General features: G+C 53.9%; 1 protein-coding gene across 1 annotated transcript in view; it reads right to left on the bottom strand.

Moving 5' to 3' along the window:
• The window catches only part of RALGDS (ral guanine nucleotide dissociation stimulator), a gene marked incomplete at its 5' end in the record, with an annotated part of 24,441 nt that overhangs the window by 6,936 nt on the left and 372 nt on the right, over positions 1–17,133 (bottom strand). The window lies entirely within an intron of this gene.

Below are 17,133 nucleotides of genomic sequence, written 5' to 3'. Positions count from 1 at the left end.
GTCGGGCGCCCTCAGGAAAGCCAAAGCCACCAGCCGGCAGGCAGCGAGAGTCTCCCTCCTCTGCTCAGAAATGCAAACCGGGCGACACCAGTCTGCACAGCCAGCTTAACCCTGGGCCCACCGGAGCCTGCACACAGGCAGAGACAAGACTTCTGGAAGCTGCTCTCAGTCTGCTCCATGTCCCCTGCCTCTGCATCTCAGCCCTTCTGCAAAGCGAGGCTGCACCAGCGCCGGGTGCCGGGCAGAGCGGGGAGCACTCGCCAGGCAGCTGGGGGGCAGGTGGCAGCACACCCCCGTACCCAGCCCCGGCTGCTTCCCCCTCCCCAAGCCTTTGCCTTTCCCGTAAAGTGACGCTGCTGCCCGGTCTGACCGTAATCTCGGTAATCTGCTCCTGCAGGAACCGAGCACCTCGGCGCAACTTCGGCAGTAAATAATAACCGTGCAGCCAAGACGCCCACAAGCTTTGGCAGCGCTGGCCACACACACAAGGCAGAAGTCCAAGGGAGAAGCTCAAAGCTGGGGGGAAACCTTGGGGAGCAGCGCCGGGGAGGGCTCAGGCACAGTCAGGACAGGTCCCTGCACCCCTGGGGACACGCATCTCTGGACCACAGCCCAACCCAGCTATGAGGCTCACGTTTCTGCTCTGGGGAGATGAAGACCATCTAAAAATTTGGTGAGGAAAGAGGGGATGCGTCTTGGGGCAGGTCCCCAGGCACATGCCTGCCGCAGTTCTCCCAGCCCCACGTGCCAGTGCAGGGCTCGGCAGCAGCTCCAGCCCCACAAGGATAATTCAGTTCCCTCCCCCTCCTCTCTCACCATGCTCTGCTGAGTCAGCGCTTCTCTTAAGAGGATTTATTCAGATCCTTTTAAACACCGCGGGGATCTCCCCTGCCCTCCATCCCCCACGCCAAATGGCAGGACACAGTGTAACACGTGGCAAAACCCACTGCTCACCAGATGGGAGAAAATGCCCGAAAGCAATAAGCCGGTTGGCAGGGGGAGGTGACCACGCGCTGGAGCGCAGGGGCTCGAGGACAAGTCCCCCCTGCGTAACACGCTGCTAGCCAGGGGCCAGAGCCAGCCCGCGGCTCTCCCTGCAATCTGCCTCTCAGGACCACAAAAGCCCTCAAGCAATGGCAGGGCTCGCCGGGGACGAAGGCGCCGTGGGGCGGCCCAGGATGGAGCCGCAGGAGCGCCGCTGCTCCCTGCAAATATCCCCCTCCCAAACTGCTCCCCACGAACATGGGAACAGCCGTAGCCGGGGCCCCAGCTTCAGACCATGCTGCACACTGAGAGATGCTGAGCGGAAAGCACCGAACACAACCCCGAGCCGACATACCGAACGTGCACCTAACATGCTCTTGGACCACCACCCTTCATCAGCAGCATCACAGCAGCAGTCACTGCGCTGTTATCATACCCTGCTCGAGTCAAGTGCTGTTATTAGCAAGGAATTAAGGCAGGGAACAGCAGCCGGCTCAAAGAGTACAGGGAAAACTCTAAAAAGCCTTTCATTCATGGTTGTAATGAATGAGGTCAGAGGATCCCCCTGGGCAGGGTTACTGGACTTCTTCCTCACTTTCTGATGAACCTGCTCTTCTCACTTCATGCCAGACTATCAAGAGGTTTGGTTTGCTGAAGCTCGAGGGGTCGCAAGGCTCCTAACTACAGCTGCGCTGTGAACATCAGAAGCCTTTCTTGGGGGGCAGCTGCTTCCAGACCAACCCCGACAGCATCCACACAGGCAGTGGACAGACAGACATCCTTCTGGACACCTGCATCAAGTCTCCCTGTTGTTCTTTGCTCTGGGATAAATTATAGCATAAATTTATGTTCAAGTATAAGCAGGTCTGAATTTCAAGAATAGAAAAGGCAGCCACCAGCACGGCGTGCCCTGCACCTTCCTAGACAGCGTGACACGAAAATACATCTCCCTCCTGCCTCAGTGAATCCCCCAGGCTGATGGTGCTGGCCGCTGCGGGTAGTGTAGATCTGACCCCAGCTTTCCCCCAGTTTATCTGGCCCAGGCCCAAGCAGGCTGGCAGCCCTGAGCCCCCACGGCTGGCACCACCCAGCCCAAACACCGACAGGGTTGTGAACATGCCCCTGAGCCCACCCCAACGCCCTGCTCCTCTGCAGCCCCACGTCACGTCCGCACTGGGAACCATGCCAGAGTGGCCACCCATGACATTGGCCCCGGTGCAGGGAAGACGAAGCTGTTAACACATCAGTGAGGGGAAGGTGAGCTTGGTATGTAGCTAAAGGACCAGCAGCAGAGAGATTGGGGCTTCTCCCCATCACCTCTCCATCTCTGCACCAAAAGCTCACAGGAACGAGGTGCTCCTATGCCACGTGAGTCACCCCCAACCCCACAAGCAGAGATGCCTTAGCTGGGGATCAGAGGGACTGGCACAACCTCAGGAGACAACCGCTAGCGCCTTGCGTCCGCCCTAGATCGGCCACCTACAGTGATGGCACCCAGCCTGAGCCCAAGTCAGCCAAGTTGTCTTTATGCTATATACCTATAGATGCAGTTTCCAACAACAAGAAAGAAAAACTGTGGGAAGTCTTCCCAGTTTGTCCATAGAGACCATCAGACCCTGGTGCCCACAGCTACGTGCCGTCCTCCGGAAGCAACAGCAGTAGATGCCTTGGGTGCGCAAGCCCGCTGCCCGAGGGGCAGTGACAGAGAAGGGGGATCATTACCAACAGTGCTTCACATCAGCTCTCCCGGGCTCTCTTCCAGCCTTTATCACCCAATCCGCAGGTCAGTCCTTCCACACATCTTCCAGTTATTCTGACTTTGGGCTGGAGGAAAGCTCTGGGTCCAGCAGGACCAGTCCTCTGTACAGTCTAACTGAGAAAAGAGATTTGGCGGGGCAGTGGTAAACCCAAGACACAAATATCAAGAAAAATAAGATGCTTGCTGAGATGCAATTAAATTAATAAAGAAATCAAATCATATGGGAGCACAAAATGTCCCAGGATCAATCCATGAATCACTGGCAGCTGCTGTGCAACTACAGTGGAAAGTATTGCCATAATCATGCAGGGGTTTTCACTCTGTATTTTGTGTCACGTGCAGAAGATACACCCAATTTTGATGTGCGTAGAAGCAAATTTCATTTCCTTCCCATATTCAAGACTGTCAGATTCATTCATTTTTTGTGTTGCTGACTTGTGCGATATCCCCCAAGGTTCCCCCTTTACAAACCACACACGAAGTATGCAGCTTCCCAGCGGTCTTCAGCCAGGCTCATGCCAAGAGCCAGGCGAGCTGCTACACTGGTACATTTTAAAATTTGGCTATTTATATTCTGCCTGAGCTTCCTCTTTCCTACCGCTGCTTCTCTAAGATGCTGATTGTGCATTCCACACACGTTGGTTAAACACCAATGAAGCAAAAAGCAGCAGCAGAATGGAGCCAGTGAAATCCCACTCCAACACCTGCACCAAATGCACGTTTCTCCCTTTGCAGATGAGGAGACACAGGGTGGGAGCAGGGCTGGGAGAGACAAAACCTTGACCTGTGGCTTACATACATGCTGGCCACCAAGAATGCTGCAATCTTAAGTCTGGCACTCACACCAGGATTTCCAGCAAGTCAACCAAAGATGAATGTCTTCAAAATGGTCTTCAAAGAGCTCTGACACACAAGTGCTGCTAAATATTACTGCAACAGCTACTGCTCCCCGTTGCCTGCCCTACACATCTGCTGGAGTTTTCTGTCCCTCGTAGCAGACGGGAACGCGAGTCAAGCTTCAGCCGGCACAACTGCAGCCCAGCACCCACACGCAAACCCTCCTTCACCAGTGGTTCAACCTGAATAACCGAGCACCGCACCACGGCAGAGATACAGGCAAACCTTCCGCTCACTGCATCGCGTTGGCAGAAGAGATGCATCCAACAGGCCCAGACAGCGCTTTAAACAGCTGCAACAAGATTCAGCAAAGGTTTCCTGTGAAAGCACTAACGTGAAGCACGTTGATGATTACAGCATTTGTGCCTTCCGCCAAACTCGTATGGAAGGGACTCGGCACACCAGAAAGTGAGATCCAACGCATTTCAAGATGGGCACCAAAAAAGGGAAGACATAGAAAATGAACATTCGACCATGATTTCACCAGCTCAGTGTGCAGTCCTGCTCCTCTCCATACAGCAGGAAAAAGGCCTCTCGATGGAGGGGCACAAGCTAAAAACACACGTTTAATTTAGGGGTATCAGACAACCAATTCTGCAGAATCAGAGACTTTTGCAAAAGCAGCCGTAAGTGAACTCTGCAGGAGTTCGTCTCCTGAAATATGAAACTGGAGGTCTGCACCAGATGGCTTGCCTGGTTTTAGAGACTGCTTCTTCCAACCGCAGATAGCCCCAGGCTGCGCGAGCAGCGAGCTCCCCACCGATGGTTCAAAGCATTGGTGACTACACCGGGGAGGAATTCCTGCTCCGTGCAATAAACTTCTCTACTCTCTGGTGAATGTTCTAGTACATGGCGTGGTGTCGAATCCCACGTCTTCACACGGAGGTTTAATAACGAGCTGTAAGATGTAGCCAAGGTTCGCGAGCCTGGAGGAAGGGCTGCGGTGCGAGGGACCCTTGCAGGAGCCAGGCAGAGAGCACTTCAGCTCTTCTCGCTGGCTTAGGGGAGGGGAAAATGCGAAAGCCAAACAGCGAAGCAAAATATTGGCTAGGGATCTGCATTTTAGAACGTGTTTGAGATCAGTCACAAAGGTGATTTTAGTAAGACAGGAGCAAAGTACAGGATTAAGTGTGAGCATGACAGCATCGCTGCACGTTACACACAGACAATTACCCAACAATTACCAGGTCTTAAGAGCTCTGATCCCACGTGCCCTGGGTTAGTGCATTGGCCTCCAAAGACACAAAATAATGAACTGTTATTGGAAAAAGGTATTAATTTCAGCACACGTGGAAGAGGCAAAACTGCTTAAAGTGCTTTTACTGATGCTCCCTGGACAACAGCTGGTTTAAAGATCAAGATGTTCGCGTTACTCTGTTCCCTTTCAGCTGGGCTTCACAAAATGCCTGTTCTACAGACAAGCATAACATACCACCGAGAGTATCTTTGCACTGTGATTTCAAAGGGCAGCTGCTACCAGCCACAAGAGAGAAGCAGACGCTAACCCTGCCCGTGGGGAGCTGGGAACCCACGCCTGCTGGGAATTAACAGTCTCGCTGGCTAACGAGACAAAAAAAGGCAGAGCTGAGCCTCAGAGACATCACCAGGAGTTTCTCATTGAAGCTCCGCATTTGCACAAGTTCGAAAGGACTTGATGAAAGCTGGTAAAGCCAGAAACAGAAAGTGGGGGTTTGGTCTTTACAATCCCCAGTCCCTTCTCAGAATAACCCTTTCCCCACCATCAACGGGAAATGGGCCTTTCCAGAAACGAAAGAAACTGGCTCCGCCAAGGACCACGTCCTCCATGGCTGACACAAGCCCTGAGTTAACTTTCGTTTCACTCTCAGGAGCGAATCCCGAAGCCACGCAACGAACAGCAACGACTTTGGGGCCTCTTATGTAAACCGAAGCGTATGACATTATGTAAAAGGGAAGAGGAAAAAAGCCACCCACATCTAGTGAAAGGAAAACAACTGCAGTTCCGTGAACCAAAGATAAAGACCGCGAAAGCAGAAGTACCGTCTGTCCTACACATCCAAAATAAGCGCACGCAGCACAACGCCCTTCCTCACGGGGACTTCCAGGCAAAAAGCCCTGTGGTGGATGTTCCCCCACAGCTCTGCCGGTTGGGATCCTCCGCTCCTCACACTCATCGGCAGTTTCCTTCCCCCGGCCACTCTCAGGAAGGCTACAGAGACTACCCAAAGCTAGCGAGGAAGCTGCTGAGTATCTCCCATTTTCGGGGAAAGGAAAGGTGCCCCATGCTGGTGCCTGCCTACCCCAGTGACCCACGGCATGTGCTTTGGATTAGCAGCCCCACTGAGGGCAGGAGCAGTCTTGCTCCCAAACACCATCCCAGTGATGGCCGTGGTGGCACTGGGGTTCTCTCCAGACAACACTGGCCTCGGGCAGGTTGATCTCCTGTTGTCTCCTTTCTCCTTGAGCCGTGTTCCCGATGCCGCTGCCAGAGCTCGAGTCACCTGCCACGGCTCAGCTGCACCCGGCCCCTGCCCTGGGCACTGCCTCCGTGCAGAGATGTGGGGCAGATGGACATGATTCCTCCGGGTTTTCTGCACTCTCTGCCTGCCTTCCTGCCTGCTCAGAGCTGCCTGAAACCAGGACCGATTCCAACAGCCCATTAAAACATAATAACAAAGAGGGAAACTGGAAAAGAATAGAAAAAGGGCCAGAAGCTAAACTTAAACCCACTATGAAAAGGGGGTGTTTTTGCCAGGACACCCAGACAGTGGTGACAGCTGAGAGCCTGTTCTCACCCCATCTGCTGCTGGGCTCTGCAGCCAGGCTTTCCTGACACCCTCAGCTCCACTTTTGCTCTGCTTCAGGTGTTTCAGCAGGGAAAGCTGCACCCAGTGCCCGCGGGGAACAGCCCCGAGCCGTGCAGCACCCAGCAGCGTGTGCTCCCAGGGAGAAGGACAGGGCAGAGGGAGGGAGCACATCACCCCACATCTGCCTCTTGTGGGATTTTACACTTCCCCCCTCGGGGTCTGGGGCTGCCCGAGCCTGACGGCAGGTTTGATCCTGCATCCGTAACCCAGACAGGTTGGAGACAATATTCAAAGGCAGCCTTTGCCACCCTCGCGTCTTAGGAAGATGAGAAAGCAGCGGCTGGCAGATCGGTTACAAAGGCATCTTGTGACTTGCAGGCAGTGAGTCAGTGGCTGGAGCGAGGATTAGGAACTCAGCGCTCGTGTCCAGAAACGAGACACAGCAGATACACAGGATTCCTCACCCGTTTGCTTTTGTTCTGCTTTTAAAGAAAACCAAGAGCCTTCCCTTTTTTGCTCTTTTTATGGTCTGGAAATCAAGAGTCAAAGATCTGCAAAGACTCTCTGTACCCAGTCCTCGCTGCCAGGCCCTCTGACGCAGGGGGTGATGCAGGTGCCGGGGGATCGGCCTTGGAAGGAGAATTCCCAGGGAAAAAACAAGCTCCATCTGCAACTGGCAGTGCCAGAGATGCCTGCTTGGCTCCAAATCCTGCATTTCCTACACCCGGGAGTACAGAAGACCACCAGCACCTCTACCTAGACATTTCCACCCTACGCGAAAATGCCACTGGAGCAGGACTTCCCTCGTGTTTCCTACCAGGGGATGTGCTGGGATGGGCTCCCTTCGCAGGCTGCTGAAGGTTAGAAGAAAACTGAGTGCAGCAGGTTTTGCTTCCTCTCTAAGTTGATGGAAAAAAGATCCCGCCGACACAGCAGTTCTAGCTCTTGCTCCACAGTCCTTAGCTTTGCGTTCGTGACCGCTTCGGCGTGTGTTTCGGCAGCATCCATGCTCAGCGCCAACGCCTACACAGGGTCAGGCTCACGTACGAGGGACGCAGCTGGCCTTCGCTTACAGAGCAATTGCTCTGCTACAAACTCGCCTACAGCCCGGAGGGTAATTACTGGAAGTGAAACCAGAACGACATGACTGGTGGCGACTGGTGTATAAAAAAATTAATACGTATTGCTCTGTAAGGGTAAATAAAGATTGAGTAGTTCATAGTAAGTCATTTCATCTCAGAACAAAGGTCTATATTTCACCAAGATGGAACAATCTGCAAGAAACATAACAGAAACAAGTTCAAAAATTGATTATTTTTTTGTGTGTGTACAGTAGCACCTGTAAGTCACAGGCAACGTGACAGCTCTATAATGCCCTATCCGAATGCAAAGAAAAACACAGTGTGTGTCCCAAAGAGGTTACAGTTCAAGCCTGATCTAATGTGAGTCTATTGATTCCACTGCTGAAACAGGGCCCTTTTGCACCAAGTGTGTTATTTCTGTGGCAGCAAGAACTGACATATATATTTGGAAAGGTCAGCATTCAGAGCCGACATACCTTGAAACCAATTGATATGCTCTCTCCTGAAATGCCAGTTATGTCTTAACACACGTTAACCGGAACACAAAGACTTGCTCATTGTTGCAACTCCAGCGCAATGCTTGTCCCTTGCATGTACCAGCATTTGCAAGCTAGTGAGCTCATCTATCCCAAAAGTCTTTACATTCTCAGCAACACAAAGCCTCGAATAAATATTCTCCTGCTCTCAGCTCATAGCTCACGTGCCAGTCCACAAACAGCCAAAAAAATTAATTTGAGGAAGTATCACCTGCTCTAAAACCATCTGCTTTTGCCAGACCTCCCCCTTGCCCCCAGCACGTACATGACCCACGTGTACGAAGCGCACACCTCGGCACAGACCTGCGGCATGGGCAAGGCACGTGGGATATGCAGAAAATGCAAAGCAATGACCATGGCTCCAGCAAACGCCAGGCGTAAAACATCAGCCCAGAGTCAGGAAGTGGCTTTCAGCCCCTCGTGCCATGCTGAACCATCCCACTGGCTCCACGCTGACATTCTCAGGGAGTTTTGCCACACACCGTTCCCGAGCAGCCTGGAGAAGCTGTAAATGGCTGCCTATGCAGTAACTCGCCTGCTATAGCTTACAGAGGGAAAAAGAAAGCAGAGTCCTATCTTTCTGTACTTTTGAAGGTGCACAGATTGGGGTGGACAAATTGGAGGCTGCCCAAAAGCCACGGCCCTGACTGGCTGCAGTCTGGCTTACGGTAACTGCTCCATCACCCTTCATTTCAATTTGAACAAGGTTAATTTCTATTTAGCTCAGTCACATCCTTAGCGTAGATAAAGCTGAACCAAAATAAGCCCTCGTGAAATAAATGTGTCCACCCATGTATTTACACTGCCTTACATCAACTTACGTTCCCTCCATTAAAGCTGGTGCAATTGAAGCGTGGGCAAACCCGACAAGCCCAGACCTCTTGGGCCCCCCTCCCCAAAATCCCATTGCCCCAGCTTGCGCAAAGGAGGATGCCTGGGGGGCTCCGGATGCCCCCAGCCCGCCCTGACCCCAGAGCAGGGCAGGCTTGGGCGCTCTCCCAGCTCGGTTCAATGCCGCCACTGTGCTCCTCGGGGCCGGAGCGGGGCTTGCGGTGCCGGTGGCACAGGAATGGCCTCGCCGGATGGCTCGCCCTTTGTGTGCGTGTCTGCATCAGGGTGACCCAGTAAACAGCTGAAGCAGAGAAAATGCAGGAACAATCCAGTGCAGGGAGGCAGCGAGGGGCTGCCAGTGAAAGGACGGGAGGAATAAATGCGAGCCTTTGTTCTCCGGCCGTGCCCCTCGCGCCTGACTCCCACCCCGGCCGGGATGACGTAGGACGCCTCCATTTGCTGTCGGCATGCTTCCCGGGCCGCCCTGCGCGAAGGTCCGGGCTGAGCCCGTCTCGTCCCAGCCTCCTCCTGACACTCACAGCCCCAGCATGTCTCAGGCCATCCCTTTCGCTCTGGGGAAGGGCTGGGAGAGATTCTCCTCTTGGATGGTCCCCCCTACTTGTTCCCCTCCCTGGGGCGCCTGTGGGAAGCTGGAAGAGAAAGCACTTCTGCTTTGTAATCAAGAAAATCTCACCTTCAGAGCGTTACTTAAATAGGTGTCAACGAGGCAGGAGGTGCTATATAAGCAGGTGAGGAGGCAGGAGTCAACAAGCCGACACCTGGGGGGCCTGTAATCAGGATGCTCAGTCAACTAAGTCCGATTTCCACAGCTGAAGCAACTGGGAGCTTAAGTTTAATCGGCACCTTTGGGGAGAAAACAATTTGGGGGGGGGGGGGGGGTGGAGAGGGGGTAGAATCCAGCTGTTGTCAAGTGCCTGAACACGCAGGCTGAGAGCTCGGCAGCGAGGTTTGGACCCAGGCCCTGCCCCGAGAGCTGGGTGTGCCGGATCCTGCACATCCAGAGGGTGGGGAGCGGCCGTGGTACGAGGAGCACGGGTGTCCACGCAGGGCATGGGCAGCCGGGGTGGTGGGATGAATTCCCTCCTCGGACCCTCAGCACTGCACTTGTAGGTGCAGGTCCTGCCATGGACCGTGTCCAAGCATCAGCCACAGCGGGACCCGGTCCATCAGCTGTTAGCCAGACTGGCGGGGGTGGCAGGGAGAGAGCAGGCAGCTTCACGCAGGGTTACTCCATTTTCCCACCTACCCTGATTCAACACAGACGTTTGGGACCATGCTTTCTCCCACTGTTTAAGACACAGCCCTTTTCCAGTGATCGCTGATGACGAAGGCGTACCAGTGTCTGCAGCAGCACACCTGCATCTGCTCGGGGGCACCGGGTGTCAGGATTTCAGCCCGGCACTGGGTCACCACAGGCAAGCATTCCCTCGCGTTGCTAGAGCTCTTTCATGGCAGGTAAAATGCCACACAAGGAAGCTGGCTCCTCCTGGCCACGGCACTTTGGCGAGCCAATTCAGGCGTGCTCCCACCCTCACTCGTCTGTTCCTGCCACCCGGCTCCGTTCATCCCCTGGGATCACCGACCGTAGGTGAGCATCCCTGCAGCTCACCCTCCCATTTAAAGTTATTTTGGGGGACAAATCCTGGGATACCCAAAAAAGCCAATGTGCACAATGACCACGGGGCAGCCTCAGTGTGAAGAGGGCTTCCCTGGCTCCCTTCCTTTGACACTGCTTGGACTAAGATGGGTCAAGCCTCAAACAGCCCCATCCTCCCAGAGCTCAGTTTTGCTGAGGAACATGCCAAAATCTGTGGGAATGAGGACTGGGAGAGATGGGGTTTGTGGGATACCCCCCCCAAAGAAGCATCTCAGGGAATAAGTGTTTGTTATGACACCAGCATGAGCCATAGCTACGCTCTGAGTCACTCCCAGCGCGCTGCGAGGGAGGGACCAGCCTGGCCCGTCTTGATGCCAGTTCTCGCTGTCGCAACCGGGACTGAATCTAGTAAACCGCATTGTCTAGAAATCCAGTGATCACAGTCGACGGTCACCAGCAACGGGCACCGCCGCCACATTGCTCAGCGTAGAGATCCAGCCAAGGAGTCCCCATCAGCAGAACTGCAGCTGGGACCAAAAAAAAAAAATCAAAAGCAAACAAATAGCAACATTTGGAGAAAAGCTGGGTTGCTCTAAGGTGATAAACCAAACCAAGCATTAGCCTTGCTCTGAAAAGTCTGCTGTGATTGTGGGGGTTGCAGCGTGGGAGGAATGGGGGTGACACCATCAACCCCAGTTAACACTCCCATGTCCTCCAGTGCCTGCAGCTCACTGGCTCCACTGCTGCTCCAATGCACAGAGTGAGACCTCGCCAGCAGCAGGCCACCAGCTGAGCCTAAAAAGGCAAGTGTCTTTGAACAAAATCTTGGGGGTTTTGGCCTAAACTGGAAGGTGAGGTCCCGAACCACACGAAGATGTGCGCTTCAGTGGCCTTGTTCACTTCCCCCAGCTGAGTTTTGGCCCTGCCAGTCTCAGGCAACATGCTTTGCTTTGCCCAGCTTGGCTAAACGATGGTTTCCTGAAGTTAGTTCCAACTCTAAGAAGCCAACCCAAACCAAACACATCATTTCACAAACGAAAACACCGGCTTGAGCAGGGAGCCTAGCACAGGCTCTCAGCTTGCAAGTCTCCATGGAGATCCGACCACTGCAAAGAGCAGGGAAAGGTTGTGTGGTTTTGCTCCATCACATGAAAAGAAGTTCTGGTAAGACGGGTAGCAAGCCCTTTGAAAAGCAGGTTTCTACACAGGCCCTCGCTCAGCTGCTGTTTGTTAAAGTGTGGTTAGCAGAAAGAAAAGCCACTCTAAAAATAATGCCTCAGCATTCCAGATGAAGTTGCCTCCGATGAGTTTCCTCTCCAATCTGCTCTGTTTGCAAGTCAAAACAACTTTGTTCCTCCCCTGTCAGCTCGGAGGACTTGACTAGTGCCTGGCAGCAGAAGCCATCTCCGTCGACCCCGGGGCTCGCCAGGCAGCTGTGCCCACTGGCCCCGCTGCACGGGCACTCAGCACCCCACGTGTGGAGCGGAAAGACGCCCTTCCCCGTTCCAGAGTATTTCTGACAGCAGGGCTCATCGAAATACCAACTGTGTAATGAAAACAAACTCGCTGCCGTCGAGCTATGCAAGTGAAACAGGCCACGCATGTGCCTCCGCGTGTGCTTAATCTCCACCGACATTTAGCTGTCACATAACTACTGACCCTCAGGTATGTTAAAGAGGAACTCTCAGCAGTTACCTAATGCGGGAGCGCTGCCCTGTAGGAACCTGTACCAACACAGCCCCGGGAACAGAACCAAACTTTAAGTGATTATTTGCATAACATCATAAAAACAAAACAAGCAAAATCAGGTGGAGAGGGACAGAGGTTTTAGGTGCTGCAGGGTCGCCGCTTCACTGCGCCGAAGGAGACCAGTGTTTGCTCACTGCAGCCCACGCAACGGCATGGCCCACGCAGAGATTTAGGAAAGGGCTTTCCTGTTGCCTCTGGGAGAGCTGTTCCCAGGTGTTAAAAGAACAAAAGGCCCATCCACAAAAACCCTTCTGCAAAGATCACACATGAGCAAAGCCTCTCCTGCGCTAGCCGGCAGCGTGTGCTCAGAGCAGGCTCGCCGGGCAGCACCCTTGCACCTCTGCCCCTGCTCCCATCCCCTGCCCGTGTCTCCGTTCAGGCGGCCAGCCTGCGAGGCAGAGCCCGGCGAGCGGCTGGGATTGCCCCACGCCAGCTCAGCACTCCCTTTCCCTAACGACTCTGGAGCAAAGTCCAACATCTTTGCCAGAGCTCCATAAGCCAGGAGGGCTGGGGCTGCTGCGACATGCGGGTGAGTCCCACACGGGGACAGGAATGAGACAAACCGACAACTGAAGTAGCCCAACAGCTCAATTCCTCCCTTGCTGCCAGTTTTCCCAGGCAGGCATGCTCCAGCTGCAGGCTGCGATACAGCTTCGGTGTGATGCTTAACAGGTCTCCCTGGACACCAGCTCCCTCCTCATAAGAGCCCTCACATCAGCCTCATCTTTCAGCCTACAGATGTTTCTTGCTGCAGAATGAAGGTCCCACAGACTCCCGCAGCAAACACCACACACTTCGCACGGGCCATGGATGCTGCCGTTGGGTCTAACCCAGCACCACACGTGGGATAAACAAATTAATCTATGGAGGGTATGAGCCCTACAACTCAACTCTTTCTCCCCAAGGCCCAAGCGATGCTTCAAATCCCAACTGCCCTCATCCAGACCCTGCAGGTGCCATCCCACCAAAGCAGTGTACAAGCACTGACCTGCCACGAGCTGTGCTGGAGCCCCTCGGGCCCCCCGCCAGCAGCTCGGCCAGCTTTGTATCCAAATCCCGCTCCTTAGCAACGGCATTTTTTCCCCCTCTCTGCTGGGTCCGTGGGAGATGAAGAAATATTTGAGAACTGAAACAGCCCTGCTGCAAGTATATATTCAAATAAAAGGACCACAGCCGCTTGAAAGCCAGTCATGAGGCAGCTCTGGAGATAACAGCATTAGAGAAAGTACAAGGAGGGGATGCCCAGCCTTTAAATGTGGTGTAGAGTGACCTAAATAAGCTCTCTGCTCCTTCAATTACATGGCCCTTGGGGGACAGAGCGTCTGGCAATTAGAGAGACAGAAAGGGTCATGGAGGATCTGTGAGTAGTGAAGCCCTTCCTATGGCCAGACCAATTCAGGTGGCCCTAAAACCAGGCCATGCTCTGTCCCTGACTGTGGGGTGGTCACAGCCAACCCCTCAGCTCCGAAACAGCGGTGTTGGCTAAGCGAGACCCATCCCCGCAGGTACAACCAGCTTGATGCTCTTTTTGCCCATTGCACCCCAAACCCCGGCACAGGGAAGCGTGGAAATCTTCCAAGACCGCATTTAGTTGCCCTGCCCAGCAATTCCACCTTGCTAGCTAGAAAATTGTTGGCCGCAGCAGAGCAATAGTGTGATCTGGGGGCCCCTGAAGCACCCTGAGCTGCAGCACGGGACCTCCTGCCTCCCCTGTTGCAGGGAGCCCCGGGAGCGAAGCCGAGGTGCGGGGGTGGCTGGGGTGCAGCTGTGCCCATCCAGCCTGCGGATAAACAAAGATTTCAGTTTTCAGGGCTGCCAGTCTGGTACTAAATCCACTAAAACCTCAGTGAGATCCCAGTACTGGAGGGTTTCCCACCCCTATGGAAACATGGCACAGCAGCCTCTGAGTAACACGATCCTTATACAAACACGTTTAGAAAGCTCTCTCTGGCTTCTCTCTAACCATATCAAATAATAATAAAAAAATCCCTCCCACCTCTGTTATTCCCATCCTGCAGCAGCCACCAACAATCGGTACCTAGGCCTGCTCTCGGCCTCACTGCTGGCTCCAAACTCTTCTGGGAGGGAGCCAGAAGGCAGGTCCCCATCCAAGAAACACCAACAGATGATGTTCATCTGGCAAATTGCAAGGGGCATATCAGGTTGTACCTGGGGGAGAACAAGCTGGGAGAAAAGGATCTTCTTCCAACGGCACCATAGGAAGCTAAAAGAAAATGGCTTTTAAGAGATACCTTTGCCCCTCCCTTGCCTCCTTCCTGGCTGTAAAGAACAAGCACTGACCTTCAAGGCATCTGGGCTGAGCAATTCTAGTTTTTGAGCATGTGTTTAGCAACTGAAAATCTCCTAATTATTCGGAAAACAAATAGAGCCAGAATAGCAAGGACACCGGGTTTTTTGATATGCATCAGCCCAGCCACTTGTCTAGAGGTTCAGAAACTTCAACCTCAGGAAAGTTTCAGTCTGTGTCATCTGCAGTGGTGTTTATGGCCCGCTTGTCCAGTAAGGACTAGGAGGAGGGCCACCAAATTCACTTTGTGGCTGCCACTGGACAGGAAGGATTGACACTCGCTGCTGATTTAGGATGGACTGGAACTGGAAAGGCCAAAGCAAAAGGTCTGCAAAGCTGCTCTGTTGATCCCTCGCTTGAGACAGTCAGTTTAAATTTTCCATTCCTTGTGGTTAAAATCACGGTGAGAACACTTAGCAACACGTGGCCATGAGACCTCGAGTAGAACCTCAAAGCGATGCCTGGGTGACGAACACGGCTGCTGCGGGATACAGGCAAAGGTCTGCCCTGCTGACATCCGCAGGGGCTCAGCCGAGGAGCGGAAAACGAGATCTGCATTCCCCGCAACCTGCCCAGCAGCTTTCCAGGGATCCTCTATTCCCTGTGGGACCAGACTAGCTGTCCCACAAGCTGGCACAGCTCCAGCGAAACCAGCTCTGTCCCAGTGCAGGGGACACGCCGAGCCTGGGAAGCACAACTCCTGTGGCGGAGGCGGCAGCCCCAGGCTCCCACCGGAGACCCGGGGACCGGTGGCAGCACTGCGGGGCTGTTAATGGGAGTTAGCAAAACACTTAAGGTCTCCAGTGTTTTTCTCATTCAAATAATCTACCTTCCCCTGCCAGCGTGCATCTTTGCAGAGTAACTCTACCCGAGGATTATAACCAAACCAGGCTGCTGCCAGGACAGTTGTCACAACACTGACACTAATTTTTTTTCCTTTCCCCAAGCTGTGCACTGTAATGCCAGCAAGCACATCCCTCCCGGCACGGCTTAATGAGCAATAGGGAGGCCCTCGCACAGGAGCAAGCCAGAGGTTAGTGGCTCTCTGAGCATCTCAAAGCTGTTCGGGAGGCAGCGGGTCACCCACCATATACCGCTCTGGGATTCACCTTTTCTTGCTGTCACTTGCAAATGGATGGTACAGAGAAAGGAGGAATTTGTCTGCAACTCGTTCAGGGCTGGGAGGCAAGTACAGGCAATCAGATGCCAGGACTGCGCTCGGACCATTACGCAGCACGGACCTATGTACAGCCCAGAGCACAAATCTGGGCAAAGACGACTTCGGAGGAGGTCTGGTGGCAGTCGTGTCTCTGCGCTGTGCACAGGTGAGCAGGGGCTTGCTCAGGGCCAGCGGGGGCCATGCAAAGGCGCCTTCCACCCCAGCGACCTCCTTTGCAGCCCCCATCGCCCGAGATGCTGCCAAACCCTCTCCTGAGCTCCGGAGCCTCCTCCATCCGGGGTGCATGGGGGCTCGCATGTGCCAGGCAGCCTCTCCCCTGGAGTGAGAGCAGCACGCTGCATCACCCCCTCTTTTCCTCCCCACTCCTCTTGCTCTCCCTGCCAAAAGCGTGGCCCCTCGGCCTCCCGGAGCGCGGAGGGCCAGAGAGGCTGGACTTCCTGCCAGGCATAACACGAACCAGATGATGTACTCCAAACAATGTCAGTACGCCCACCCCCAGGAGAGAGAGGCAGGGAGGGGAAAGGGGGGAAAATAAGCTGGATGGAGCTTTCATGAACTCTCGGCAGAGCTGATGAGTCCCTGCCATCAGGCCAGAGGTGAACCGATACAGCCGGAGCCCAAGATAATCCCTTCCCGTCTGTCGCTGACCAAGACTTTCCATCACAGGTTATGGGGTTGATAGTTTAGCGCTGGGAGAAGGAGCCATCTGCCCCTGAAACTCTGGCTGCCCTCCACGGATATCTGCACAGTAACCAAAAGGTTTTAGTGGCGATTCCCCCCCCTCCGCCAGCCCTCTCCAGCAGGAAGCATCCAGAGCGGAGCAGCACATCTGCAGCTGGCTCTAAATCCCAGCAAAGCCAGACTTGCTGACCCTTGTTGATATTAACCCTTGCGCCACCAGCGCACCACGCAGGCCAGCCCGCGGGGCTCAGACGCTGCCATGAAAGCACCACCTCTGAACACCAAAACCTTCCTCCAGCTGAGCTTCTCCAACACACCGTTTGCTCAGAATCAATGACATTCCTGGTACACTGAAGATGATTGTTCATTACTAAGAAAAAAGGCACAGCTCTGACTCAGATTATTTGGGGTGCCTCCACATGCAACTGCCATCAACAAACCACTCAGGCTGAGATCTCTAGGGGACCAGTCTGCCTCTGAACCGCCCAAAGTTGAATCCAAAGAACCACAAATATTTTGCATCCTCCAGCAAAGTCCTCCAGATGCCCGTAACCTTCCCAGAGGACACTTTTGTGGTTTGGACAAGCCTGAAGCCTTAATAAGCAGCTCAAATCCAAGCAGCCTCCTGCCTCTAGCAGCCAGAGTCTCAAATAAAATATTGAAAGCCCCCAGTTTTAGCAATCAGCCCCTTTCCCTGTTTGTCTTGAGGAAGAGCATTTCTT

The sequence above is a fragment of the Phaethon lepturus genome, unplaced genomic scaffold (genome assembly GCF_000687285.1).
Source record: "Phaethon lepturus isolate BGI_N335 unplaced genomic scaffold, ASM68728v1 scaffold26424, whole genome shotgun sequence".
NCBI classification, from domain to species: Eukaryota; Metazoa; Chordata; class Aves; order Phaethontiformes; family Phaethontidae; genus Phaethon; species Phaethon lepturus.
This window is presented reverse-complemented; position numbering and strand designations above follow the sequence as displayed.